Source organism: Dicentrarchus labrax, unplaced genomic scaffold (assembly GCF_905237075.1).
Source record: "Dicentrarchus labrax unplaced genomic scaffold, dlabrax2021, whole genome shotgun sequence".
Lineage (NCBI taxonomy): Eukaryota > Metazoa > Chordata > Actinopteri > Moronidae > Dicentrarchus > Dicentrarchus labrax.
In genome coordinates, this window is record NW_026136703.1 from 9,255,217 (window position 1) to 9,283,180 (window position 27,964).

Consider the following 27,964-nt stretch of genomic DNA (forward strand, 5'->3'; position numbering starts at 1 on the left):
CAAAGGACACAATTCTCATGGGACAGTTCCTATATATATAAAAAGCAGCCATCTGGCACTACTTCAACAGAACAAAGGGGTAAGGAGGGATTATACAAATGATGGAGGTGTGGAGGAAGTAGTAGAGGATGCTGGCCACCGCTTTACCCCCCCCGCACTGCCAGAGACCCGGCTGCTACAGCTGGAGGTAGTGCTTACTCAGCACGCACTAGCACAGAGCTATACTCATTTATAGCCCAGCTAGTGTCAGAAAACACAAGCTGGAGGATTTATTTAAACAGGCATTTATATTATGGTGTCTACTCGTGCCGTTTCAGCGCTTTTTATTTTTATAGAGGAAAAACAATGGGCAGCCCGGTGTGCTCAATAATGCCTTCAATTACATCTGAGCTTCGACTGCTAATCCAAACATTAATACACAGAAAAAAAACTACAGTTTGGCTCTGGATTTAGCATCTAGTGACCTGTTAGGGGGTAAAGCCGATCTGAAAATTCCCCAGTTGTACGTCTCCTAGTGTGACTGTAAATTTCTAGCTCCCACCTGGCTTCCAAAGACTCGGGCAGTCAGCCAGGTCCAGCCTCCTGCTGACCTCCCCACAGAAAGATTTGACAGGCTGAGACTTTGAATCAACCACTATCTGCCCTGAAACAGACGTACATGTACACAGCAGTTGGCTAGCTCTCCCTTGGACGGCAATAAAAATAAATCCTCACTCCACGGAGGGCCAGCACCCTTCACTTATCTATCTGTAGCAGGATAAAGGCCATGTTTGTTGGAATGATGTTAGGAATCATGATAAAATGAACTATCTACATTTGGATCTGGCTTTCAGGTTGCACTCAGGGATGGATTAGGGTCTGATTTGGTGCATTTCTTTCTCTGCAAGCCTTACATTAAAGCCAGTATAACCCACAGGCACGGTCCTGACTCTGCACATCATTGCCATGTTATACTCCATATAAACCCTTTACCCAAACTCATGGGAACCAAGTGGCCCTGACCTTTAATTTAGGATTACCCAAGGATGGCCAACTAATTAGAGGACGTTAACCATAATGGAATGGAATAATAACGCACTGCTAGTTCGTGCCCAGGTGGTAGTGCTAATGTGTGGTTTTTACTGTAGGTCAGAGACGAACGCTCCCTGCTGATAGGAAGTCAATTAGAGTGATGGGGGTTACGATTCAGCCTGTGAATGTGGGGATATCATAAATCTCCTAGTCTGATATGGACTAAAAGATTAACTTAAAAGCATAATTTACTCTATAAGGCATCATTTTTAAATTATTTTTGGTTATATTTAAGACTAGTGGTTCATTTCCACTACAGATACGATTCTCCTGTTGCCATTAAAAGGACCACAGTCTGTGTCTATGTAGTGCCAGTACCATGTCTGACCATTTGAGGTCAGTGTGGTACTGCAGCTTTCATCATTATGGCAGTCTCGGTTTCTTGGAGGGTGCGACACCTCAGAATCTGCAGTGCTCACCTCTCTTACCATCTGTGCTTCACTCTCACCGAGACAAATGAAAGCCCACCAGTGCCACGGCAAGGTATACCTACCTCCTTTAAAACAACAACAGGCTCAGCGGAAAGATGAGGGCATAGAAAATTGCTGCCATGCAGAATCTTCACACTGCCGCCTTGCTGAAATGAATTCATCAGATACCTCTTTCTATACCTTTTTCAGATCGATGCAGGAGTGCTGTGATAAATGGAATGAGGTCCTTTTAGTGTGAGACTTGGCCCCCTTTCTGCAGCTTTTCAGTTGCTGCATTCTTAATTGATTAAAGCTATTGATTAGGCCTCCCAAAGCCTCCAGACTAAAGTCAGCCTCTATCTGCCGTGGCCAGATACCCAGATATCATATTCGCAAATGGTGGAGTCTGTGCCAAGTGGAGAGGGACTGGCATCTGTGTTGGTGTGGCCGCTCACACAAATAAATGAGAGATTGACTTAGAGCAAAAAAACACAGAGCCATTTATCTCCCGTCCACCTAGCTATGCAGGAGAGGAATCCCCTATCTCGGCTCACACTCGGCAGCCACAGTAATTACTCACCACTGCGGGAGTGTGTGTGCAAAGTTTTCTCTGCCTTCAAGAAGCCGCTGCCTGCCCGGCTCCCCCTTTATCAGAGCCTGCAGATTTCTTCCAGACTGGGCCGTGGTGTCCAAACTTCCCTTCACCCAGGAACTCAGCCTTGTCATGAGTTCACCCCCGCTGCGGGCCGCACCCTGCTGCAAATTGGCCCGAGAGAGGCAGGAAGGTCACAGAGTTGCCCCCCCCCCACACACACACACACAACAGGGAAGTGTGAGTGTTGTAAGTTAGAGTAGCGGGTCGTCTGTGGGGGGGGCGGGGTTCAGTGGCTTGCTCGAGGGCACTTGAGGCAGGGTGTGTACTTGCCAACACTCAGGCTTAAACACAAGTTTGGTTCTCACTTGCTGCTCCTTTTAAGTTCTGCTAGGAGTTTGAATTCATGCAGCCAGAGGGAGTTTATTTCTTACTTTTTAAAATAAGAGAAGAAAATGGCACAACACTCTCCCTGCAGAAAAATATAAAGCTGATGATGGCCTTCATCACTTAAAAGAGATACAAAACACAGGAAATGAATATTAATGGGTGTCATTCAGTCAGTTAGATGTATTGAATGATTATTCAGTGTTCTTGTTTGGTATTTGTAATGCTGTTTTCTTGGTAGAGAAGCCTATATATATATATATTTTTTTTTTTTTTTTTTTTTTTTACAGTTTTCTACTGTAAGATGGATTTTGTAACTCTAATACACTAACTCTATAATTGGGGTTGAGTCAGATTACTTTGAAATGTAGTAAGTTACTACTAAAACAAATTACATGGGAATTAGGGCTGCGTATTGGCGAGAATCTGGCAATTTGATAAGTATCACCAGTGTAGAAATATATACCATGGCTTTCGAGGGAGCTCCCTTTTTCTACTGCTTTGGGGGGGGAGACTGGACTGACCGTGACGCACAGTATGCTGACTACAAAACAGAGGAATGAATAATGGCGATTCGGCTCGCAGACAGTCTGGGACCAGGAACGTTTATTTTATGTATATTTCCTATCTGAAGTTAATGATATTGTTCTGCCACGCTTCAATGGTGATGGCAAGAACAGCAGTATCTTTATTAAAGTGAATAAGTGATGAATCACCCTCATGCACAAATCATAAATCAATAGTATACACATAATCCATGATGATAAAGATACAGAAAAATAGAAATGCATGTATGTGTTTTTTGTATGTATGCAATATTTTAGAGACTCAATCCCCCAAAGTTTTATGAATCATCTTTTCGGGTGCAGGTGGGGCTCATGTCTTATTAAGAGCCCAGCTCCTCCTGGCTCCCGTGTAGTTCGCACCCTGGGTGTCAGGATACATGGGGTTACCATTAAATCTACTGCGATACTGTAAGCAAGGCAGTAATTCAGTCTTATAGTATAAAGAACACACCACCATATGCTTATAAAGTTTCTTTTTTTATGCAACCAGAACAGTCGGATCTTCATTTGTATTCATCACAGTCTTTGTAAGATCCAACATCATCACTTTATACACATAAATCAATACAGTGTATTATAACAAAATACTGGAATACTCAAGTGTATTGACATTTTCTTACTCTCCTAATGTAATTAGTCTGTTAATCTGTTACTACCCAACCCTGTTTATACTGGTGATGTAAGCTCTCTTGAAGCAGACTAGTGGTCTGTCCGTCAGTCAGTCCACATGTTTGGTCTACACGCCTTTTTAACATCTGTTGGAAGGATTGCCATACAGTTTGGTAAAGGTATCTGTGGTGCTCAGAGGATGAATTCTAGTGGCTGTGATCCCCTGACGTTTCCTCTAGCATCTCCATGATGGTCGACATTTTTGGATTTCAGTGAACTGTCTCAAAAAATGCTGGCTGGATTACTATGCAATTTGGGTGCAGGCATTCAAAACTTTATTACATTCCCTTCGGTCTTAACAATACTCAGTGTTTAGTACTACTTTGCGCTGATGATTTTGTACAGAAATGAGAAGTTGTACCATATATACTATATATAGCTCATGCCTAGATGTTCAGAAACTGTCTGCAGCCATGCTAGTGACTGTGAGGCTGCACAGCGGGACTTCAAGCTCAATACTAACATCCTGATGTTATTCCATGAACACCATCTTATTTTAGCATCTTAGCATGGTAACATTTGCTATTAAGCACTAAACACGAAGTACAGCTGGGACTCATGGGAATGTCATCAGTTATGCGAGGATTTAGTCACAAAACAAAGTCTTGAACAAATTAAATAGTTGACCTGGTGGTGGTGCTAAAGCGATTATAATTCATCTTGACAGCAACACAAATGTGTGAGCCTTACAGCAGAGCTACAGGGAGAGTCATTAGAATACACTGTCTGAGAACCATGAATGTCTGTACTAAATGTTGGGCCAATCCATCCAGTGGATATTTAGATATTTCACTGGACAAATGAAAACTTTGACCAGAAAGGAAATAAAGAGTCAAGGCATCAACAAAGTCTTTAGGATTCATCCTCTGGGGACCATTAATGTCATGTTTCAAACATACACGTTTCATGCTGATCTATCAGATAGTTGTTGTGATGTACCAAAGTGGTGGACACCGACTGACTGAAAGACTGATATCACCATGCTTAGAGACATCATGCTCGCCGAAATTAAAAAGTGTTTCTATGTAGCTCATCTTTTGCTCACAATATGCAAAATCTAAGAAAAAAACTTTAAAAAAAAAACACATTTGGAACCTCAACTCTATATTTCTCTACAATGAGCATTACAGCATTCCGCTAGCGTGGCTGCAGACTCTTGTAGTAGTCTAGTCTTGTTTAGACTAGTGTAGATGTTTCTTTCTGAGGTGCCCCCCAGTGACAGGCAGAAAGGTTCATCAAATCCAGACTCATTTCTAGATAATACTGTTGAGTGTTGCTCCACTTTCGTTTTTTTGAAGGTAGCAACTTGTCTCATTTTTCCCTCAACTTTCATGAGCATATTTCATTCCATCCTCTCTTGGGGGGGAAAAGAAAAATTGGATGGCAAGTGTTTTCTTTTTTACGCCATGCCAGGAGCAGGAGGAGAGAAAGCCGGGCTTTGCCAAGTCAGTGTGTATTTGCATACTGAGCTCTGTGTGTGTGTGTGTGTGTGTGTGTGTGTGTGTGTGTGTGTGTGTGTGTGTGTGTGTTATCAGTGGTGTACATGCCTGTCACTGAATACCTTTTCCTACACACATAACTAACTGTGTGTGTCAGCGATGCCACAATGCAACTGGAATTAAAGCCATTAGTGCAGACATAGTTTACACAGGCAGTGACAGCGCGTTCGCATTTTAGGATTGATGTGTACAACTCTTGTCTCTGTTAACATTGTTAGTCCCTAATCTTTCCTGTTCGTGGCCCCATTTCAAAACACAAATATCAGTAAACATGCATCTTCTGTTTACATGTGACTAATCTGCCCAAAAATGTCTGTTTTCCCAAAGTGTCTGTCTCAGTCTAATTAGAAAAGCTCCGTTAGCGCTTCTGCTTCTCATCTCAAACTGTCTTATTGTGGGGTGGGGGTGGGGTCATAGGAGGTTAAAGGTCAGATGTAGACCCGGGGAGGGGTCTGGGAAAAAATGCAGGAGAGGGTTGTCAGGGAGACAACGATGAGCAACACCTTTCTTGATTCTCAGAGAGGATCCAGTCATGATTCACAGCAGGCGGAGTGTTGCGTGTTTGTGTGTGATCTGGGTGACAGGGGAGCTTATTAAATCTGCCAACACAAACGAGGTATGTGCGTGTGTTATGGGGAGAAGGGGGGAGGTACGCAGGGAGAGAGAAGTGTGCTGAGATGCTGAGCAAGCTGTGGGAGCGATTGACAGCGCAGCACATTGTGCGCGGAAATGGGGGTGAATGTGGAAACATGAAGTGTATCAGTAAAGACAGGCAGGTATGCCCCCCCCTCCCCCGCAGTCAGTCTTACATCAGCACTGCTCTCATTAGAGTGGGCGCATGCACATATTGCAGTCATACATTGTCATTACACCACAGCGCTTACATCAATTTTCTGATTATGTAGCCTCTCATTCTTGCACACTGCAGCTACGGAGTGTGTGTGATAATAAAACACACACATTCACACAACCTTAATACGTCACAGACATTTTATATTCACTTCGTGCTGTCGCCTCCATTCACACGTCTGTCATCGATCGGAAAGAAGACCTTATAAAAGTGTGTTATTAAAGGCTGACTCAGCTTCTTCCTGCAGATGTGACACCTGGTTCATCAACCGGCAAAACAGGCCTCATTGTTTCCATTAAGTAGCAGTGAGTGTGTGTGTGTGTGTGTGTGTGTGTGTGTGTGTGTGTGTGTGTGTGTGTGTGTGTTTGTGTGTGTGTGTGAGTTGTGCGTCTACCTGCCCACACATGTGAACCCCTGTTAGAGCTGTTTGTTAGCAAGGCACTGCAGCTATCTGGTAATTAGGCCTGAAGCCCTCCTCGTTGTCTGCTGTTTGTTTACGATGGTTAGGAGCAGATTCCCTCCTGAGAGTCGGAGGCGTCACTCAGAAGTGTGCACAGGAGACTGAGCAGACGGTGTCAAATCTTAAAAAGATAGGAAATTCCTGACTCACCAGAATCGTGCAGGGGAGGTGGAGGGTGGGAGGGAGTCGACAGATTTGTAAGGATCAAGGTACTGCGATCAAACCTGGTGGCGGAGTTTTACTACTGATGTTCTTGAACCGTGTTTATCACATACATCCAAATGGAATCAGATGTTTGAAATAGACTCAGAAAAATGACTCTTAGAAAATTCAACGGCATCCATCTACGTCCAATTTATTTGGGGTTATCCACAGAACACACTGACATAGTTTTCTTAGACTATTTAACGGGAAATGAGAAATAAATAAGGCAAAAGAGCCCAAAATATTAGTCTGCATAATTCAAAAGCCCCTGGAGCAGAATTGACTAAAGAAATAGCTTTAATCACATTAACCAGGACCTTTTTTTGCTGTGTTCACTAATTCTCCCATATCATACCATTCACCTGTTTGAATAAAAATAAAATACTTTTTATTGTGTTTTTATATTAAATCACCCTTTAAATGTATAATAGTGAAACCAACACAAAAAGAGTGGCATCTTGCCACAGTGCTGTAGTTTCAGGAGTTGAAACAACAACTTTTTGAAGAGCCCTTTCTAAAGACATGCCGGTTTTGATCCTGAGAACTGAAATGTATTGATTTTGTGTAAGGGTAAAGCACAGTACATCATTGTTATTTTTTTGTTTTACCTTTTTTCTTCCTGTTGGTTCTTATCTCAAGAGGCCATGCGTCAACTTACAGAAGGGAGGCATCATCAAACTTTTGTTTCCTCATTCAAGAAAACACAATTCATGCAGAAACCTCCATTATATCAGTGGCTAATAGCAACGTTTTAAAATACAAATGCTAGAAAATTTATATTTTGTGAGCCTTCAGAGCTTTAATCCCGTAATTTAAGATAAAATAACTGCACTGGCAAACATCTTTATCTTAATAAGTCACTTACTATTGAGGACCAGAAATCTGATTTTCTTTCAATAGAAAAAAAACAACAAAAGAATGGATTGAGATTAATGCAGCGTGTTTCCAATACAAATCAACTCGTTTCATAATGTTTCTTCAACAATTTTCTGAATTCATATTCAGAGATCTACTTTATTCCGTCTTGTTTCAAGAATATTCCTGAAGTACAGGGAAACTTTTTTTCCACCCCCAGGCCCATTTACACACTGTATTCTTGTTTCCTCATCAAAAAAAGAGCCCCAGTGGCTAAATTTGATTGTTTAACGTTCTTTTTTTTGTTATGAATTGGTTCTTTATAGTTGGATATAGTTGGACGGTACTTTATTTAGACACACAGGAAGTCCTTTATATCGAGTTTGAAAAGTTTGTGTGTAAAAAACAATTTGTAGAGAAAAAAATCTCATCTTAACACTGAGAGAACAGAGCCAATGTCGTGCTCACGAGTGGTTAACCACGTGTTGAGCGCTTCAAACCTCCCTCCCGCCGCTCCTCCAATCTGTCGACTGTGTGTGTGTGTGTGTGTGTGTGTGTGAGACTTTGTCAATATCACCCATGAGGGTTCCCCTGCCACCCCGCTGATGGGGATTAAACATTCATGATCATGTTTATTAATGACCAGCAGGCATCAGGGATCTCCGGGCCACACACACACACACACACACACACACACACACACACACACACACACACACACACAGATATAAGCAAATACAAACGTTCTTTTTTCAACCACACACATTTGCACTTTCTCTCGTACACCTACGCAATCTTCCTCTCCTTCTCACTCTCACACAGCCTCTTCCTATTATCCCACCCACACATATCAGATTCGCAGACACACTCTCTCTTTTGATCTCGTACACCTACACACTCTCTGGCGCACACTCGGGAAGAAAACACACTCCTGAATAAATCTCTCTTGTCTGTCTTCCTGTTGATTAATTCGGTAGTACGGCCTGAAGTGTTTGTGTGCGTATCCGTGTGTGTACTATGGATCCACCGGCCAGTTAAATAGAAAAGGAACAGATTTCCTGTCTCCATGTCTCTCCGTTCTGAACTCTCCCAGGGGTAGAGGGATGGACTGAGAACCTCGCTGGGAACATCTGTGACGGCCGGCCCCAGCAGAGACTGCAGTGTGACAGGGCCTATTCACACCAGATGTCACATCACAGTGTGTGTATGTGAGAGAGGGAGAGAGTGTGTGTGTGTGTTTGTGTCAGGGTTGAGAAGTCCATGACCCAGAGAAGATGTTGAGGAAATGCTCTCACTTCCTTCCTGTCTCTCTTTTCATTAGTCTCCTTTCCTGTGCTGATGTAGTGGTAAATAAGCAGGTGGGTAAACATGACCAACAATAGCTGATCATCTAATAAATATTATTATAAAATCAGATCTTTCCAACCTTTTGCTTTTCCTCCTTCGTCCCCCTTTTCCCCTCCACAGTCAGGGACCATTTGTCCTCTTTTGATGTGATATAAAAACTACATGCTTTGCCCCGCAGCCACTGCAAATTAAATGACAAATGAGTGATGAGCAGAGGAGCGCTGATGCTGCACTCCTGACATCGTCCCATCTGACTCTACATCTATTCTCCCTTCCCTCCGTCTCTCCGTGATTGGACTTTCCCCCTTCCCCATGCTTTCCCCTCATTATTCTTCCGCTCTGCTTCCTCCCCTTATCCTCTCTTATTCCTCTGACCATTCGCCTCACACCTCTCCTCTCCTCTATCTCTTGTTCTCCGCCCTCTCCTCGTTTGTTTTTTTTTAACTCCCCAGCGAGGCGTGTCGCAGTCTGCTCACATTCCCTGTTAACTGAGCCTCTCATTGGGAGCTACAGCCTGGTTCATGGAACTAAACTAACGATCTGGTTGATTTAAAAAAAAAAAAAAAAAAAAGCTTGAAGGTTATTTTTGGGTCTAATTTCCATCATGTGCATAGAGGCTAAAGAGCACTAAATTACCCGTCTAACTGGAGGGAACACACCTTAAACAAATTCATCATTTTAGAGGGAAATCACCAGTTAGCTGTTCCTTTTAGCTGTGTTAAGATGAGAACTTATAGTCCTTGGTTTAAACAACTCGTAGCACTTTCTACATTTTCTATGTCATGTGTAAAAAGTCGAAAAGTGACAAACAGAAGCTTTGGTACCTGTAAAGAAAAATCTCAGTCATTTTATCCGTTTTGTGTAGAAAATCTGCTAACATATTGGGACTACTTCTAAATGTGTGGTTGCATCTGAGATACCCTTGCAACCCTAATGCATATACAAAATTGCGTTTTAATTACATTTAATTGAATCTGTATTAAAAATTACACAAAATATCCTTTTGCTGCTAAAATGTCCGTCTTCTTACTTACTTACTGCTTTTTCAGCACAGTGTATGCTAAAGAGAACGAGAATGCCAGAGGTAACAATATATCAGAGAAACATTCGTCTGGAGTCTGCACGGATGTCAGATAATGATAATTCAGAACAACATCCCTGCAACGAACGCTACCTCTGTGAAGCTGTTTCTGTTCGGTTTGAGTTCATTATTCATTTAATCATTGCGAATCAAATTTTGTACATATTCTCGCACTCTTTATACTTGTATGTAGTGGCTCCTTTTTATTGCCTCTATTTTTTATCTTTTTATATATTTATATTTTTCTACGCTTGATTGTGATTCTCATGCACCAGTGTACCAGCAAACTCCTCGTATGTGAAAACTACCTGATTCTGATTCTGATTCTGATTCTGATTCAGAAACTTGAAATGGAAGCTAAATTCAGAGCCAGTAATGATCTCGGTGGGGAAAAGAGAGGAGGGTCAGGACATCGGTGCAGAGGGTTTGACACTTGACAGGGTATAGGAGGGAGATTTAGTTAGCAGACTGTCAGCTCCTCTGCCAACCCGTTTGGCCTCCACCCTTTCTCGGTCTTTTCTTACTCCCCCATCTTATTGCTTCCCCCCACGCCCTGAGTGTCACATGGGACACCAGGGAGAAAATGAGAAACATGAACTTGGCACTCATTTTGAGTGTAAGAGTTACTGGGTTAGGGAAGAAACCTGGTCAGACCAGACCATTCTGAGCCAGGATGGGGGGGGTAAAGTGATGGAGACAGTGGACAGAGGAGGGGGAAGGGGAAACAAGTGGGAGAGGGCAGAAGAAGTGGTAGATCTGATGAACTGACTTTCATAAGCACCAGTTAAAGGATAATTCCACTTTATTACAACTTGGATCTTATTTTAGTTTTTGTGCCAGGCCAACAGTGAGCAGGTAGGAGCGGGTATAAATCTAAAACACAGGAAGTGGACTTAATATGAGAAACATTTCATATGAAACAACTTTTATCATTGTAATTACAAGATCAGCTACTCAAAGGAAGCAATGTACCAATTAGTGGTGTGTGTCAGCTGTAAAAGAGGTCTGACAATCGCGTTTTAATGAATGCTTTGTGGTTTATACTGTGTGGGATGTGGATTCATACGTTTTTAAAATTTGACGTTAGCCTAATATAGCTGATGTAGCCAGTGTTTATATTTGGAACTGGTACAGCTGAGTAACTAAACTCGTCTGCTAAAACAGGACATAGATTGTTCCAAAAGCTACATTATTTGCATCTACACAAAACTACCAGATTTGTCAGCATGGAATTTTTTAATATTTCCTTTTCGTATCAGAGCGGTTAGAAATTCTTATTATTTCATGAATCCTCTTAGGCACATTCAACTGACACAGTGTTAACATGGAGCACTGGAGTCTTAGAAACGTATAATTTGACTGGTCAGTTAACCTTCGGCTGAACTGCTAAAAAAGATCCACTGACACAAGTCAAACAGGAATAAATGAATTGAAAAAAAATGGAACTCTGTGCTTGAGAATAATTAGAATTATTATTAGTTCTGAACAAAGGTAGGCCAGGGCTTGAGTCTTAACAAGAAAAAAAGAGTGCTGTTAACCTGCTAGGGGTCCTCAAGGCAAAATAATGAGCTGTTGGGCCCCCGTAAACCCCCCATTCCTCCCACTCTGTGTGTAATTTGTATAGTTTTTATATGAAATAACACAGAAACCAGAACTACTGTGTGATTAAATTTAGAACTGTAGTACAAAACTAAGGACAAGAATCTGATGCTTGTTACAGTACATGTAATATGTTAATACCATCACATTATTGTAACCAGATAACTGCCTTCATATCAGTGTGTTTTCTCTCTTTCTTTCTTTCTTTCTTTTTGTAATAAAATTCAATAAAACAAACATAATGAAACAAGAATATTTACCACACAGTAAGCCTGGAGATTACAGGGCCCCTTGAGCCCCTGGGCCCTGCAGCAGTAGCTCACTTTGCCCAGTTGATAACATCTGTAGGAACTCAAATGCTTCCCAAATCACCAGACCTGAACAACATTAAACCTGTTTAGGATGAGTAGACCTGAAGCTTGTCCTTCTTATAAAAAAGCTCCAATATCCTGTTACCCTGCTGTTCAGGATTCGTACAGCAGCAGCATGAGACGACAGAAAGCTCCTATGAAGGGCAATGCTACACTTCATATCATACAAGTTTGGTGTTTTTTGCTATTTTACTACCTTGCAACACTCACACTCGCAGTTGTCTTCTGAATAGTGGATCCTTTGCCCTTTCTATGGAGAGGTTACCTTTACACACACACCTTGTCAAATCAAACATGCATGCACACATACACTCACACCAGAGCACACAGGAGAACTAATCCAATTTCACAGCCCCAATGAAAAGAGTCACACATGCACACATCCATTAACTATTATTAGTTAAATAGGCTAATAGGTAAACACACTGCTGTTCGAAAACACAAAGGAGAGACCAGCTGCTACAAAATGGAAATGTGTTGAGTGCTTTTCTTTTGTTCACAGGCCTCCCACATGAATACACAGTCCAACAAGTCTGCCTTTTAAAATGGACCTAAATAACTAAAGATTAATTTCACCTCAACTCAGTGTCGTAGAAACTCTACTGATATGTGACATTTAAAGTCTGTAATTTTCTTGCTGCACTGTTTTTACACCCCGGTCACATAGACCAATTTTCTCATAGGTCTGCAGTTGTTCTCTTGTAATTGCCGTTTGTTAGCTACTGTTGCTACACCTGTCAATCTTTCTGTTCTATAATAATGCAGTTTACAGTAATAACCCTGGCAGATTTCCCCCTTGAAATGTACAGTTATTTTACTGTAGCTATATTTCACTGTATAATACTTACAGGCTGAAATCACAACTGATGCTGGCAGGTTTTATTCGCTGTCACTAGCTAACTAACTTCTGGTCTTGAGCTTGAGTTAAAAACACTGTCTCCAAGTGATTTGTTTCCAAAAAGGTTCCAAATTTACACTTGATAGCTACATAAATGATATTGTGCTAAAAGGCTGAAGGTAATACTACATGTCCCAGGTAAAAAGGTTCATTAGGCCTGTCCATGTGGAACTCAAAGAAATAAAGACACAGCACTTTTATAGTCTGGTTTATGGAAAATCAAAACATATTTCGAAAAAGTATGTATTTTAACATTAAAAGATAAGGGGTATGCTTGAGTGTAAACCTTCCCAAAGTATACACACCAGCATCCCAGTGTGTAGGATTTAGTGGCGCAAAAGGCCCTATCTAGAGCCAGTGTTTGGTTTGTCCATTATGGGCTGTTGTAGAAACATGGCGGTTCAACATGGCGGACTCCGTAGAAGAGGACCCGCTCCCTCTGTAGATAAAAACAGCTCATTCTATTCTAACAAAAACGCAACGATTATACCCTGGTGATTATATGCTAATTAAAATGTACCTATGAACATTATATTCCATTTCTGCCAATAGACAAACTGGACCTTTAAAAGCAGGACAGAGCTGCCAATGTTAGTTTTGATAGCATCCAGGACTGGCTTTCAACACAGAGGGTATGCTAGTCATGAACCTGCAACTCCACAAACTAATGTAGTAGTTTATTGGCCTTTAACCCATTCCTTATACTTTTACTTAGGCTAAGTTGAGTACAGCTCTTACTACAGGTCCATGCACACAGCTTCAACATGTGGAGAAATGGGAAGCTTGACAGACTTGCCATAATAACCGAAGTTGATCCCCAAGGAGACATTAAAAACTGCTTATGAGCCTAAAACAAAGACCCAAACTTGGAAATATAAGCTTACCAGCACCCAAACTAATCCATTGTTACCATGCCGGCCTCCACCACGCCTGTAAACAAACCAGTCCAGACAGTTTTAGGGGGGAAGTATCAGCTTTCCACTAACAGCTCCAGGTCATTCTATGACTATTTTGTTTAAAACCTAAGCTGCCAGACAGACAACCGCCTCGCTTGGGTTTGGTGCTTTCTGTTACTCTGCGTCGTATACTGGTAGGCGATGATTTTGTGGGAAACTGCGGGCTGAGTGTTTCTAATTAAGAAAGTGAAATGAGCAGATTTTAACAAGGTAATTTTAACAGCCCCATGCTCTGCTCCCTTCACATGGGTGTGAAAGTGTTTCTCAGCGGGGAGTGAGGAGGTAATAAGGTGTGGGAACGTTATGGAGGGACAGTCACAGTCTCTAATGTAGCAATAAGAGCCCATTTGTTTCTAACACTTTCAATATTACGGAGATCCACAAAGGCCAGCAACACAGTCACAGCTACATTAATTGGTGAAAAAGTAATTGTGCGGTGGAACGTTGTCGCAATTAAAGAATGTAATTAACACGTCTGTTATTCACAGCTTTCAACTTTCTGCTCCAAGTTGTTAAGTTGTATGGCTTGTTTTCAGTTTGTCTGTTGCCCTTATTGAATTAGAATGAGCAGAATTTAGCTTCAGCACAGCCCAGTACAAATCACATTACACTTCAGAGTGAGTGATTGCATTTGGCTCATTGGAATCAGCCTTTGCCGTTTTTCCCTGAATAGAGCTTTTGATTTTCAATGTATGTTTGTTGGCTTGTGATATGTTATTCTCATTTGACTCAATTTTAGCTTATGATAACTCAATCAAGTGTCCTTGTGTTTGCTCTGGATTCCCCTCTGCTGGCCTCTGGCTGCGAGGCTGTGGTTGTAGTCATTTGACCAGGAGTGAAGAGATTTGAAGCAGCTTAAATTGTCACTCCAGCCCAGAGCTACAGACTGCTTCCTTATTCTCTTTCTGTGAGTCTATAAAAGACAAGGCTTGTCCAGTCCTGATCTTTCTTTCATAAAGTAATCTCCCTACAGTCTCTCAATCATTTATATCTTTCTCTCTCTCATGTGGGATATATTTGGCTACTTACATACTCTCAACTTTGTCATTGTCAAATCTGCCCTACATTCAGCTAAAGAAGATGTAAAAACGGGCACTCGTGTTTTCTCGGGTGCGCTTTTAGATCGAGGGTCTGATGTCATGCTGACCGCAGGTTGAGCTGTCCAACATCAGTCCATCAGTCATATTTTCTCTGTCCATGTTTGGACATGGTACTGTGTGCCAGACTTAACACGGCCTGGTGGGAAGACTAACATGTTTCTTTTAGGATAAGCAATTTTCCTTTCAGTCACTGCAGATTCACTCACTGTAATAGCCAGAGAGAAAAAATCCAGGCCGCTGGATGTTTTTGAGCGAATGTAGGTGGGCAATGTTGCCTGAGAGGAATTGGTAAAAACTAGAAATTCAGTGCAGATAAAACATAGGGGCTTAAAGGGATGAAGAAAAGACTGTTGTTCACGGAGTTGTCTTTGTGTAGCACTGTAGCCTTAAGGGATTTAAGGGAACTAAAGAACAGATTTCACTATTTCACACAGCAGATGCTCATATGTATCCAGAAGGCTTTTTTTTGAGCGAGCAAGCATTGAGTTATACCATAAACTGGGTATACTGTATGTTAAATGAATATATTCTGATGTTGGGTTCGATATGTCATGTAGTGTGAGCGTTCTCACATCGTTTTTGGTGTGAGAACGATCATCATCTTGGTTCATGTACTGCATAAAACATGAAAAAAACAGGCAGTGAATGTAGTTATTCTCGCTGGTGCTCCAACAGCTCTCGTGGGACTAAAAGCCTTAATTGTTATGTGCAAGTATCGCTGGCAAGGTGATGTGGAATAGTGTCACTGTAGGACAGCAGTCACATTCACTCCCACATATTATTGTGACCTACTGTAACTGGGCAGTAGAGTAAACTTTTAATGTACAGTGTTTTCCCAACTTTGGGTGTCTGGATTTTTCCTTCTAATTTAATTTTTAAGAAGATCTAAATATTGTGTACGTTAAAAGCGTTTCTGCTGTATTATCTTGATTTCTGCTTGATCCCTCAAATGTATCTTTCTGACTCCTGTGGCTAGGAACTACACAGCGCTGTGTAGCTGCATAGTGTATGTTTGTTTGATACATTTCGTATTAATTGATCCTGCACAATTTGGAAACCATTTTGGCAACGTCTCCCTTTCACCAGGTTCTTGTGTGAACCTGCACAATCTGGGATCATCCACATTGAAACTGATACCATGGCGTGGTCTTGATAAATCCCAGCTTCACTTGTTAGAGAGGAGCTGATATCCTCTAACAACCTCAGTGAGCTTACCTTGAAATGATTCATTTGAGAGTAATGTTTGCAAGTAGATGGAAAAAAGGCAATCAGCCAGAGAGAGTGCATATGTGGCCTTTTATTTACCTGAACCAGAATTTATTTTCCACAGCTGCAGCCTCACTTGCCTATTTTTTAGCTCTATCTTTGTTACAGTCCCATCCTCCCATTCATCAAAAGGCTGTCTCAATCCTTTCTCCACACACAGAGACACAAAACCCTAATTCAACTCCTCACTCTGTCACACCCTTGTGATAGTTTCTTCACCTAGAACTCAAGTAATCAACAGCTCAGACACACTGAGCCCCCTCCTTGCTCTGTGTTGCTCTCCCCTCTCAGTAATGACATATCCGTGTGGCAGACAGGCAGTCAGACAGACAGATGATGCAACGTGTGGGGGACAGATCCATCACATATGTGGTTTCTTACTCCAATTCATCCATACAGGTTTATATATCCTCTGATAGCAAACTGCTCTATCAAGCGTCTACCTGCTCCATCAGCCACCTTCTATAACTCCTTCTGCTGTATTTATTTCTGCACAAAATGAAACTGTGGCTGATGTCTGATGAGTAATTCTCACAAGTTCAAGGAATTAATTCAAAAGGCCATTCTGTAAGTCTTTTTTAAAAAAATTTTTTTTACAGAATCTCAGTAAAAGGTCTGAGGTTTGTATCTAATATTGATGAATTCACATGTGCAGGAAGATAAATCATGGCTTTAAGTGCTCCGTCTGTCCTTAAAAGAGCAGAATAACACTGGCGTGAGAGGTTGGCTGCTGTGACACATAGTTCACCCGTTGTCGTCATTGATTTCTCATTAGTTAGGCCCTCAGGAGTCTGCAAGCTATCACTTGGATCAGATCTGTCGCGTTCAATTAAAAGCCTTTTTTAAAAATGGCCTGACTTTTTCATACCTCATCTCCACGCTATGGCCTTTTGTGTGCAAAGATTCCCTTTGTCTATTGTGTGAGCCGCTGCTGTCGCCTCTTTGTGGTCGTGGATGCTTTAATGTCGGCTGCTGTATTTAGAAACAAGTAAGGAGTTGTCTGAGGGTGTGGCGTTGACTGGGTCTGATTATAGCCCTCCCTCTGTCTCACACACACACACACACACACACACACACACACACACACCTTATGACAACGGCTTCCTTGTGTTTCTGGACGCCGTCTCGAGCAAAAAAACATCTTCCCCCGGAGACAACCGCAGAGCACCTTCCACATCAGCCTGCCAGCCATTGAAACAACTGTACGAGACAATTTTCTCCCAGACGCAGCGAGCCATTAAAGGCTACATGACAAATAAGTGTGGTAATAGCATGTAGACTCTGAACAGGCCAGCCCTCGTACAGTGGTAATAATGGCCGGATCACATGTACAATGGGCAGCAGTGAGAAATTCACTTAGCAGGGGATCTGCTGGCCCCCTCCCCTTTTCTCACATACAGTGACACACACTCACATACACACAGAATTACTATGACAACCCTATTAGAGTGGCCATAATGGCAGAACAAAGTGGTGACAGTCAGATGGCTGGACTGGAGGTGTTGGGAAGGCGCTGACTGAGGTGTTGATAAGTGTGTGAGTCCATACCTGCCTGGTTATCTGCAGAGTATTTGTTTAACGTCAGCAGAAGGAAAAAAAAAAAAGAAAATGCTGTTTTTCTGCTCCCTGTTGTTTTTTAAAGCAGTAAACTGGCAGTTCCAATATTTCAGCCATCACTGGTCATCCACCAGTTCTTCTATGAGTTCATGAGAAAGGCCAGGGCAGGGTCGTTGTCTTGTGTCCGACCGACAGAGAGAAAGGGATGACGGGTGGCAGGATGTCCGTCAGAGACAATTATGTTTAATGAGATGCGGAGTCACCAGAGCTCCTGAGAGCTGCCAGATGACACAGAAAGCCTCTATGTGGCCGGAATAGATCCAGAATGCTGCACTGAACAACATTACATAGTGGGTGGGGATCTGCAGCATGTCATGGATAACACTGATGACATTTCCTCAGTGGGTTATTGCAGTAATCATAGTTCAACTTAATGGTTTTTATGGACAAATAAAAAGATCAGAATCTTACATCAGTGCTTAAATCGGTCAGGAACTACAGTTTTGCCTCCAACACTTCTCCACTTGTAGTGATTCACGTCCTCTCACATCCTCATTTGTCTGCATAATCCTTTGACACTCATAGAGATGCATAATTAGATATGTTGATTTCAAAACAATATGCTTGGCTAACTGGAGCTGAATACCCTGTGGCCAAATACAAGTAAAGGGGCACAGGAGGCTGACAGATCTAAATTGATCTATGATGAAAGGAGCAGAGCAGTACAGTATCTGTGGTTACAATGGGCAGCAGAGAGATAGGCATCTCCATTCAGATCCCACTGTAGCAGCTGTAACGAGGCTGATATGCACATTAGAAGGGTCTGGCCCGGGCGGACACGCCACGTTACATAACACAAGGCTGGTTGGTGGTTTACGAGCATTGCGAGGGAGATTGCAGGAAGGAAAGTCTGGTCATCACATCTGTGTTATCAGGGAGTGGAGGTATTTGGATGTGGGTGACTGAGAATGATAAAGAGAAAATGAAAAGAAGAGATGAATACTCACGTAAGGTCCAAGAATAACAATGGCAATTCTCTTCACTGACACACAGATTGATTGTCTGAGGAGACCAAACCTGTTTCCTATCATATGTTGCTAATCAGTTCATTAGTCCATGTGACAGATAGGGTTGCTGGTGTTATGCAAAATATGCATACCTTGTTTCTCTTTCTAAGCAGATAAACTGGCTGAGAACCTAAGAGCAGGAAATCTTTCAGGTCAAGGGGCACCTAATACATCTTCATAGACTACTAATCCAAATTCAGTAAGAGTTATCCCAATGAAGTAAATTAATCCTGAATTAGATCCATGTATGGTGGCTAAACTGTAAAACTACAGTAAAACCTTATAATAAAATAAAGAATCACACTTAAATATTCTGTCCGTGTACATTTGTAGTGAAGTGGTGACATGAAACCCTTCCTCATTCACAGTGAAAATACCACACCTTATTTAGTGCAGTGGAACCTATGAGCCATACAGGACAATGTCTAAAGTTTGATTTATAGTTTTTGTGCCTGGGTGTCCGCTAGAGTCTGTGTGACATAAAATCTGTCATCTGCTGATATTCCAGAGGATCCACATGGATGCACCTACAAATGTGTGTAAAGAAGTCCAAGAAGCAGACATCCAATGTAGTATAAACTGCGTGCACCTACACTGTCTACGATTTTGGACTTAATCTACGGCAATTCTTTTAACACGGTACTCCAGCTATTTAGTAATTCCTCTCCATAAAATTGGGGGGACTCACAAGAGACAGATAAAAAAAGGTTAAAATCGAGGCAGTAGAAGCCTTGATATTCCGAACTTTAGTATCTAGTATTGCTTAAGCTCCAAAAACACTGTATTTCCCATAATCCAACTTGATATCATTGTTCATTAAACCCACTTAAATGCCCACTTCTTTCAAACCCCACGGCTCCAGTTTGTAAAGCAGGCTTTCCATTAAAAATATGAAGTCTTAAGCCTTAATTTAAGTGAAATAGTCATGTAATTAAAACTTTATTTGATTTCTCCAAGGACCCTGACATCTCCGTGATCGGACCCCTAAAAGGTCCACGAACCACTGCTTGGGAAACCCTTGATTTGCCGTTGATTTGACCATACATTTAGATATACTTTGCATGGATCCTCTGTACTCTGTGTTGCACTGAAGCACACGGCCATCCCCCCTCTGTGTGTCCGTGGGAAGGAGGAGTTTAACCCTACATTGTCTGGGAGGAGCCCGCAGTCTCTTGGCGCTGCGTCCCAGGAACATTTGGTCTGGAAACAGAGGAACCGTGGAAGTACGCTCCAAGAAAATCCAATTTTTTATGTTTCTATTAAATGCAACACCGTTATATTAAGCCGTTGCGGAGAGGGAGAGACCGTGAATACTGCGAGAAGTATGTTTTATCAGTGGAAACACTAGCCGGTAAGTTGCAAGCGAACTTCTTTCCCAGTCACGTTGGTTTTAAAGGACTCCGTTTACGTCTGTGTGTGTGCGCGCTTTGTCCGCTGCGACACCTAAACGCGCCTTTAATCGGGATATTCACACAAAGTTTGTCTGTGAAACAAAAGTTTGAGGATGTGTGTGTGTAATATGCGGCATTAATTTCCCCCGGTGGCTTCCCATTGGTTGCTGTGAGTAGTAAATCTGGCTGCTGCAGCTGGGACTGAAACCATCTTCCTGCAGAAACATGTGATTGTCCTGTTGTCAGTGATTATAATTATTCCATGGTGAAAGCGTTTTATTGGGTAGAGGGGCCACTGTATAAAAAGTACAGAGTAGTCATTCATCCGTGTGTGTTATAGACAGACTCTTCCTTTATCTTTATACTAATCGGATATTAAAACTGTCCCTTTAATCATTAGGAAGCAGTATCCATTATTGAGCCTTTTGAAACACAAATTTTGTATGATAAATAAAATAAATTGCACCCTGTCAGTATGCTCAGCCTTGGGACTTAATTATAACACCATGCCAAAGGTATTTGGGTGTCATTCCATTGACACAATAGATCACTTGAGTGTGGAGATGATCCCCATGTAGCCCTCAGCAGTGTCAAAGAGGCTGCTTATTGCTTCCCTTTCTTCCTTCTGATTTATGAACCGAGAGGTTGGGAGCATGGGCCATTCCACTAAATGTTGGGGTATTTTCTGCTGTTGTGTTTGGGCTGTGATTTATTCTTTAGCTTGTATTGTTGTTTGGCCGTGTGCTGGGGTTGGAAGGGCTCTGTAGCCACATACAGATGTAATAAAAGGGCCCCGGCACCCCTGGGGTGAAGGGCCTGCCCAGAGCAAACAGATCCACGGAGCAGGAGGGAAGTGCGGGGCATGCCTTTTGGGATGGTGGGTCCTCTGTCATGGAAACCCATACCATCCGGGAAGGTGTCAGTCAGTCTGTCTGTCTGTCCCGCTACCTTTGCTCGCTGCTGAGGAGGGTTGTAATAATAAAAACACAGGCTAATGTTTGACTTACAGAGGCTGGCTGGCCTGATCATTGATCTGTCTGAAGTTCATTATTGAGGAAATGTGATATTTTAATGGTAATTAGTGTGATTAATGATTATTGAATGATGTATAAGATAACTGAATGCACTGTAAATGGTTACTAATCATTTACTTGGATCATTTTTAACCGGGAATTAAGCTGAGCCCAACATGAGCACAGGGGAAAAGAATGTCTTCCGTTTATTTTTCTGGAGGGGGAACATGCTGTGTGATTGGTTTATATTTCATCTGGCCTTTCAGCCCTCCCCTGCCTGTTTAATGGACTATACAGAAATGGTTATTTACTTACATAATTGCTGTTGTTCTCATGTGTACATTCTGTTTCTTTTTGCTTTTTGAGATCAGTAACAAGATCGCCGGGTCAGAAGCCGGGGCACCACATGCATGTTTTTGCCTCTTTTTTTTTTTTTGCGGTTCACATTTTTGTGGCAAAGAATTCTTCAACCACCAGGAAAATTATGTTTTTACTATTCTGTTTTTCCCCGGGTTGGGACGGGGTCTTGAACCAGAATGATACTGATTGAGTGTGGCTTGTAATTTCCTTTAAGTGGAAATCATTTTGCTTTTTTACTGTTTCCCTTTCCCCCTTTGCAGGACTGTCAGTTGTCAGAGTTGTTTACCAGTGACAAAAGGGAAATGTAATGCTACCCCCTCTCTGGGTGGCACAGAGTTGCTTCACAGGCATCTACAGCTCATCCCTTGCCTCATTTAAGTAGAAGGGCTCAGTAACATCATGAAACGGTGACATAATTACCAGGAACTTCCCTCATGAAGCAGTCTGTTTGGAAGTCAGTTGATAAACAGTGTGTATCTTTGTGGCATTATGTAAAGAGGAGAAAATTTAATGTTGTGGAAAAATGACTCTTCTTGTCATTGATACTTTAACGGCTCTGTGTGAAAAGCAACTTTCGTCAAGTGAGTAACTTGGAACTGCTCTCCTCTCCGCGGGCCTTTTGGACGGCTGTGTGTGAATGCCCGTCGTCGTTAATTCTGAAGTGCTCGCACACTGGCCGAGAAACGCCAATGTTTCATGTCTTCTTCCCTGCACATTTTTCTCCATATAAGGTGGCGTGCATGTGACTTATCAGGCATGGGTAACATCTGTGCTTATTGTCACATGGGAATGAAGGCCTTTTACTGTCTCTAGGTAGAGAGGCACTGCAGGGGGAAACCACAGGGGCTCCACATGACTGGTGCATCTTCTACACAAAAGGGATTTGAGGAGGATCAAATTAAAAACAACAGAAACAATCTCTGTTTGTCCGTTTCACAGCAAATTCACTCCCTCGGTAACAATGAAATGTCCTTTCGAGGCTTGCGTTTGAGTGCAGACGGTCCAGCCAGGCGAGCATAATGGTGGCCTGTATGTTTCTATTTCTTACTTTTGTGGTTGAGATTATATTTGGCTTTCAAAGTGTTTGCTGGTAGTGTACAGCCAGCAGCGTCTGGAGTGGTTGCTATAAAAAGCAGGTGAACTAAAAGCTGGTGTTGACAGCATCTTGGCCGAGACTTCTCATTTGCTACCACACTCACTGAAGACGCCAACCCAAAGGCACAACGTGGCTGGCTCTGCACACAACTTTGGGTCGAAGAGCTATCACCAACATAACAGTGACATTACCCATCCTGTCTTTCACTGGCAGTTTGGACAGAGTAATAACTTAACCCTGTGACTAAAAAAACTGCCAAAAAAGAGAGTACCTTGTGTGCTGCATAATTCAGTGATTCTGAATTTAGCTTTTTTTGCTGTGGCCACTGGGCTGGTGGACACACACACACAGATGACACACACACGCCCATCCACTTTGAGGGATTTGTTCAGTCAGCTGCACTTTGTGTATCAGCTCCAACACGAGATCCACTGCTCTGCTGCACAAACAGGAACCTTCTGTCCAGCTCAGCAGAGCGACGTGGTCTCATCTAGCTGAACCGATGCGCCCCATTCATGCCCCTCTTAGCAGCCACGACTCCCGGAACCTTTGAGGAGATTAATGCACAGGTCTAAATTGAATTGCACTTCTTCTGGGTCACCTGCTAAAGAATGGCTTGTAAGGTTTGCAAAGAAAATGAAGATTAAATGGTGCCTGTGCTTGAACAATGTATCAAAGGGGTGTCCAATTAAGAGTTGCAGATGGTTAGGATGCTGGTGAAGAAGGAAGTGAGGTAGCTCTTAAACAGTGCCAGACGACTTTACTTTTGATCAAGACTTTCATTAACCCCAAAGAAATAACTGCAAGACATGCCATTACCATTCTTTTATTGATGGTCATTAATCAGATGGCGAATGGTGCACATGAGGCAAAAAGCCCCCATGGCAGCAATTGAGTAGTAGTGCATGTAATTCCTTTAAGCTTACCAGACGGCATACAATATTTCAGTCTGAAGGATGTGCTGTCTCAGCACTTTGAACCTCACCAAGTGAATTACAAGCCGTGGATATACAAGAAGTGGTTTGATTGTCAAAATGTATGAACAATGAGGTGTAGAGGACTAGGACTATTGGGTACAGAAGCTATTTGATGGTGTATTGATCTGCATATGTGACTTGATATCTTGACAATCCAGCCGCTGCGGAGAACCCAGTTGGAGCGTGTGTTTGTGATCTTTCAAGCTCAAGCATATATTTTTCAGCACATTGCTGCTGTGTGTAAAATACTATTTGATCCTTTGATTATGAATTCAAGCTGGAAACAGTCATGTTGCATCACGTCTCTGCTGTGTACAATAGTCTGTATTTACATGATGTTTGTGTTTCTTTAAAAGGCACGTGTTGGCACATTCTACAGGCAATCAACATCAGTGTTTGTATGGAAATACCCCATTCTGCAACCCCCCTCTCATCATCTCTAAGCCTACTTACCGGTCAATCCTTATAACAATAGAAATTGTGATTGATCTGCTCTACCTCGGCCCAGTAGCCAGAAGGTCTCACTTACTATCCTTGCCCTATTGGAAAGGCAAACACAGCTGGTGCTACAGGCCAAAGTGCTCGATGCTTGGGTGTTCAGTTGGCGCCATGTGTCTTGTGTTGCCCCCATGATGGATGGAGCAAATTCATGGTACACATTTACTCCAGCACATCCCACCTGCTCATCAGTGGGTGGAGATTGACTATCTTATTGTTTCTGATGAAAGCTAGGAAGCCCACCCTATTCTGATGTAAATTGTACACGAACTCAAGCTAGGCGATTGATTCTGCTAATATATTCAGAATCATCTGTTTAATAATCAAAGCTGTGTTCATCTCTTTGAACTGCATTGTGTTAATTGTGTCAGATCTCTTTGCTTTTTATAGTTAATTTGCGATTACAAATTTCTGCATACTGATCAGTATCCCACCACAAGACATTCTTCTGAAAATAATAAATCGTAGTACTGCACAGTTATGAGTCTTGTGATGTGCACAAATCCATCACTGACCACATGTGGATTCAATTGTCCAATAGTCCATCCATCATAGTCTACCATACCTAGCTCCCATATATCAGTCTTCACAGCACAAAATTGCTACAACTCTGGAATCTCACAAGATATTGATGTTGTTTTCCATCTTTTGCCTGCTCAGAAGCTCGCTCCACTGAACTGCATGGGACATGACGTGCCCATAACTGCACAGTTTCCTGGGCTTTGTGACAGACGTGAAGTGCTTTGGAGGGTCTTTGGCAGCCGTTCTATTTGTGTTATGTTGAGGAACATTTTCAGGCTCATTAGCACTCTTTCCCCTGTCCAGCCCCCTCCCCGCTTTAGCAGTCGGTGGTTTGATCTCCGAGCAAGATAAGCTCTTTTCTCCACTTCTCAGTCTCCAGGCCTTGTCATGTTAGTTCAGTCATTTGGCGTGCAGCCAGTGTAAACAGAAACAGGGTCCTGATTGCTTTAGGTCACCGGCAATCCTGGCATCAACTCAGTGAACATGCTCAATTAAAGCTTTCTTGAAAATCTTTTTCTCCAAAGACTTAAACGTATCCAAATAACCTGTTTCCTGGGGCGATATTATCGTCAAGGCTTATTTGGCTGACAGGGCTCAGCTGTCAAAAGGAAAAAGATATGTGAGTGAGACTCATTGTGAAACATGTCAAGATAAGAGCAAAGAAACAGTAGTTGTTAGGGCACTTTATCAGTTTCATCCGTTTTTGCAGCCTACGCCTGTGTGAAATTGCAGCTTAATGTTATATTATGCATCACATCCTCAATGTAAAGGAGATGCCAAGTTGTGTATTGGCCAGGCTGCAGTAGGAGAACCTGTGTGTGGGCTTGCTTATTTTTATGGCACTCTGCATGCCCCAAGATCCATTTCTCACTATGATCGACTTGGGTTTCCTCATCGCCCAGAAACGTCCAACTTCACTTTTCTCTGCTCTGCTAGTGCCAAGACATGATCTCTGCTTGGCTGTTGCATAAGAGCTGTTTAACCCATTCACTTGGCCCAGGGGGAACGACTTCCCAACATTGCCCGGCTAGCTCTCAATGCCACCTTGGCTGCACAGCCGGGCTTGGGTGTTTTTTTTTTGTGATGGGCACAGGTGCAAAGGCAGGTGCAAAGGCTTGTCTAAACTCTTCTACCCAGTAAGCCTTGTACAAACCATAAGAAACCTTTGTAGAAAAAAATATTTTTTCGCATCTTTACCTTCAGGAGCTAGTGTGTGTCTTTTATACACTAGTGCTGTTTAGTTTTTGCCATCAAACATGACATCAACTCACCCCTGACAAAATACACAAGGGCACTACATTTATATAAAGTAAAGAAGGACAGTGTTATTGCTGGTACGTTCCTCTGTGGGTTGATGCTAAGTCAAGCAGATTACACAGAGTGCAGGTCACTGCTCAGCTTGTTGCGACCTGGGACAGTCCTGCAATATTAATACACCTTCTTCCTCAAGCGATGTTACAGCAGATGCCACCAGGTTTTTTATAAATGCCGCTTTTTAAAGATTTTAGCAGTCTCGTTTTTTAGCAGAGATGTGTGTGCTGTGTGTACAGAGGACACCAAAGGCAATTAATAGTCTTTGACATTCAACTGTCATTGAAGAAACTGGCTCCTAATTTGTCTGCAGCTCAATCCTAATGTTATTAAAGGTGCTGGAGCCAAGAAAGCGAACCTCTTGCTTTATGGACTCCCACTGATATGGTCTTGGTTACTCTGTCCAAGCACTACTACTTTGATCCGAAGAAAGGTTATCAGAGGGTCAGCGCTATACGGCGTGTTTTAGGATTTGTTTTTAACCTTTTGACAGAGCCAGTTTAGCTGTTTGACTCTGTTTCCGGTCTTTAGGCTTACCGGTCCCCTGGCTCCAGCATTTTTACCATACAGACATGAGAGTGGCATCTTATGGGCCTTTGATTAGACTTCCTCCTAGACCTTACCTTTCTCTACATCTATGCCATGGAAAGGACAATATAGGTCATCTCACTCAGCCCCTCACACCTCCCTCGTGGTTTGACCCACTCAACAGGACCATTGTTGGCTTTTCCAGATGGATCTCCCTGAATGCGGATGATGTGTGAGCGTGCAGTGTCTACAATTTAGACTGACTCTGTGTGGCAAAAGGGGAAGGACTGACTCACATCTACAAGGGATGTGCATATCCTGTGTGTGTGCTTATGAGAAAATCACTGCTGAAGTATGTGGGGCCACTGTGGCGCACATGTTGAATAGCAGCTCCTCTTCTTGCATTCTTTTTAGCTGAATAACAAGAACTAGGCATAACTCTCTCAAAGCCTTCATCATCCATGTTGATGGAGTAGCTGTGTGTGAACCGCCTGTTGGCTTCAACACAGTGAGAGTTTTTATCTTGATCTGCTTTCGTGGTAGGAATCCTGCTGCCTAATCAAAGAGAAAGAAATCACCTCTCCCTGAGATGTTGCATTTTTCTACATCCAACACCCTTTTATATACTCATTGATATTCGCTTGGCATATGACAGGATCTGGTGTAAAGTGAATGTGTACAGCGGTGAAGTCATTCATTATAAATCAGTTCCCCTTTTGAAGGGTGAAATCATTTATTCACAGTCTTATGAGGTTAGTGATCCAAGGAGCACACCCTGACTGGTGACTAATATGTTGTGTCACTCAACTCACAGACATGCACTGGATGCACTTTGGTGTCTAGGTTATTGCAACTCATCTTCTGTGTCAATAAAAACAAGTCCTAGAAAGCTTAATTTCACCTTTCTTTTGCCTTAGGTATGGATGCTCGAGCTTAGATACATCAGTGATTGCCAATTTCCTCAGTCCACATCTCTGTTTCTGCCTGGCAAAGACTCCAACTGTAAAAGAATGACTTTAATAACTATGATATTTTCTTGAAGTTATTTTGAAAACCATCCTTGTCTCTTTAGGCGCTCGTCCTGCTCCTCAGTAGTAATTTTCTGTGTGTGCGAGCGAGTGGTTTTGTCTCCAGCGGCAAGCCATGTGGTCTGCTCGCGTGGAGAAATCAGCCTCACTGGAAACTTGTGGTCGTCTTTTTTTAAATACTAATAACAATATTATACAGTGCATAGGTTCATACTGGCATGCCCGGGCTTAAACTAATAATAACAATGTCGAGAAACTCCAGGAACTGGGGTTTCCTGATAGTTAAGATGATTTTTACAGTTCAAGGAGCTGAGTGAAAGCTGTACTTTTAACAGTCATGTTGTATTACAAGACTCATGTGTCATATCGCTCTGTGTCTTTTCCCTTCGCTCCATGAATTGCATGTTCATTTGTCCTGTAGCTGATGAAATTTTA

The 27,964-nt window shown here is 42.3% G+C and overlaps 1 protein-coding gene across 3 annotated transcripts in view; it reads left to right on the top strand.

Moving 5' to 3' along the window:
* Positions 1 to 27,964, top strand: part of tiam2a (TIAM Rac1 associated GEF 2a) — a 93,037-nt gene that overhangs the window by 1,846 nt on the left and 63,227 nt on the right. For 2 of the 3 annotated variants that reach the window (XM_051390728.1, XM_051390755.1), the window contains exon 1: positions 19,973 to 20,156. The exons of the other annotated variant lie outside the window; for it this stretch is intronic. The gene's annotated coding sequence lies outside the window, so the exon portion shown is untranslated. Of the gene's footprint in view, positions 1 to 19,972; positions 20,157 to 27,964 lie in introns of those variants that run through there. 3 annotated transcript variants of the gene reach the window in all.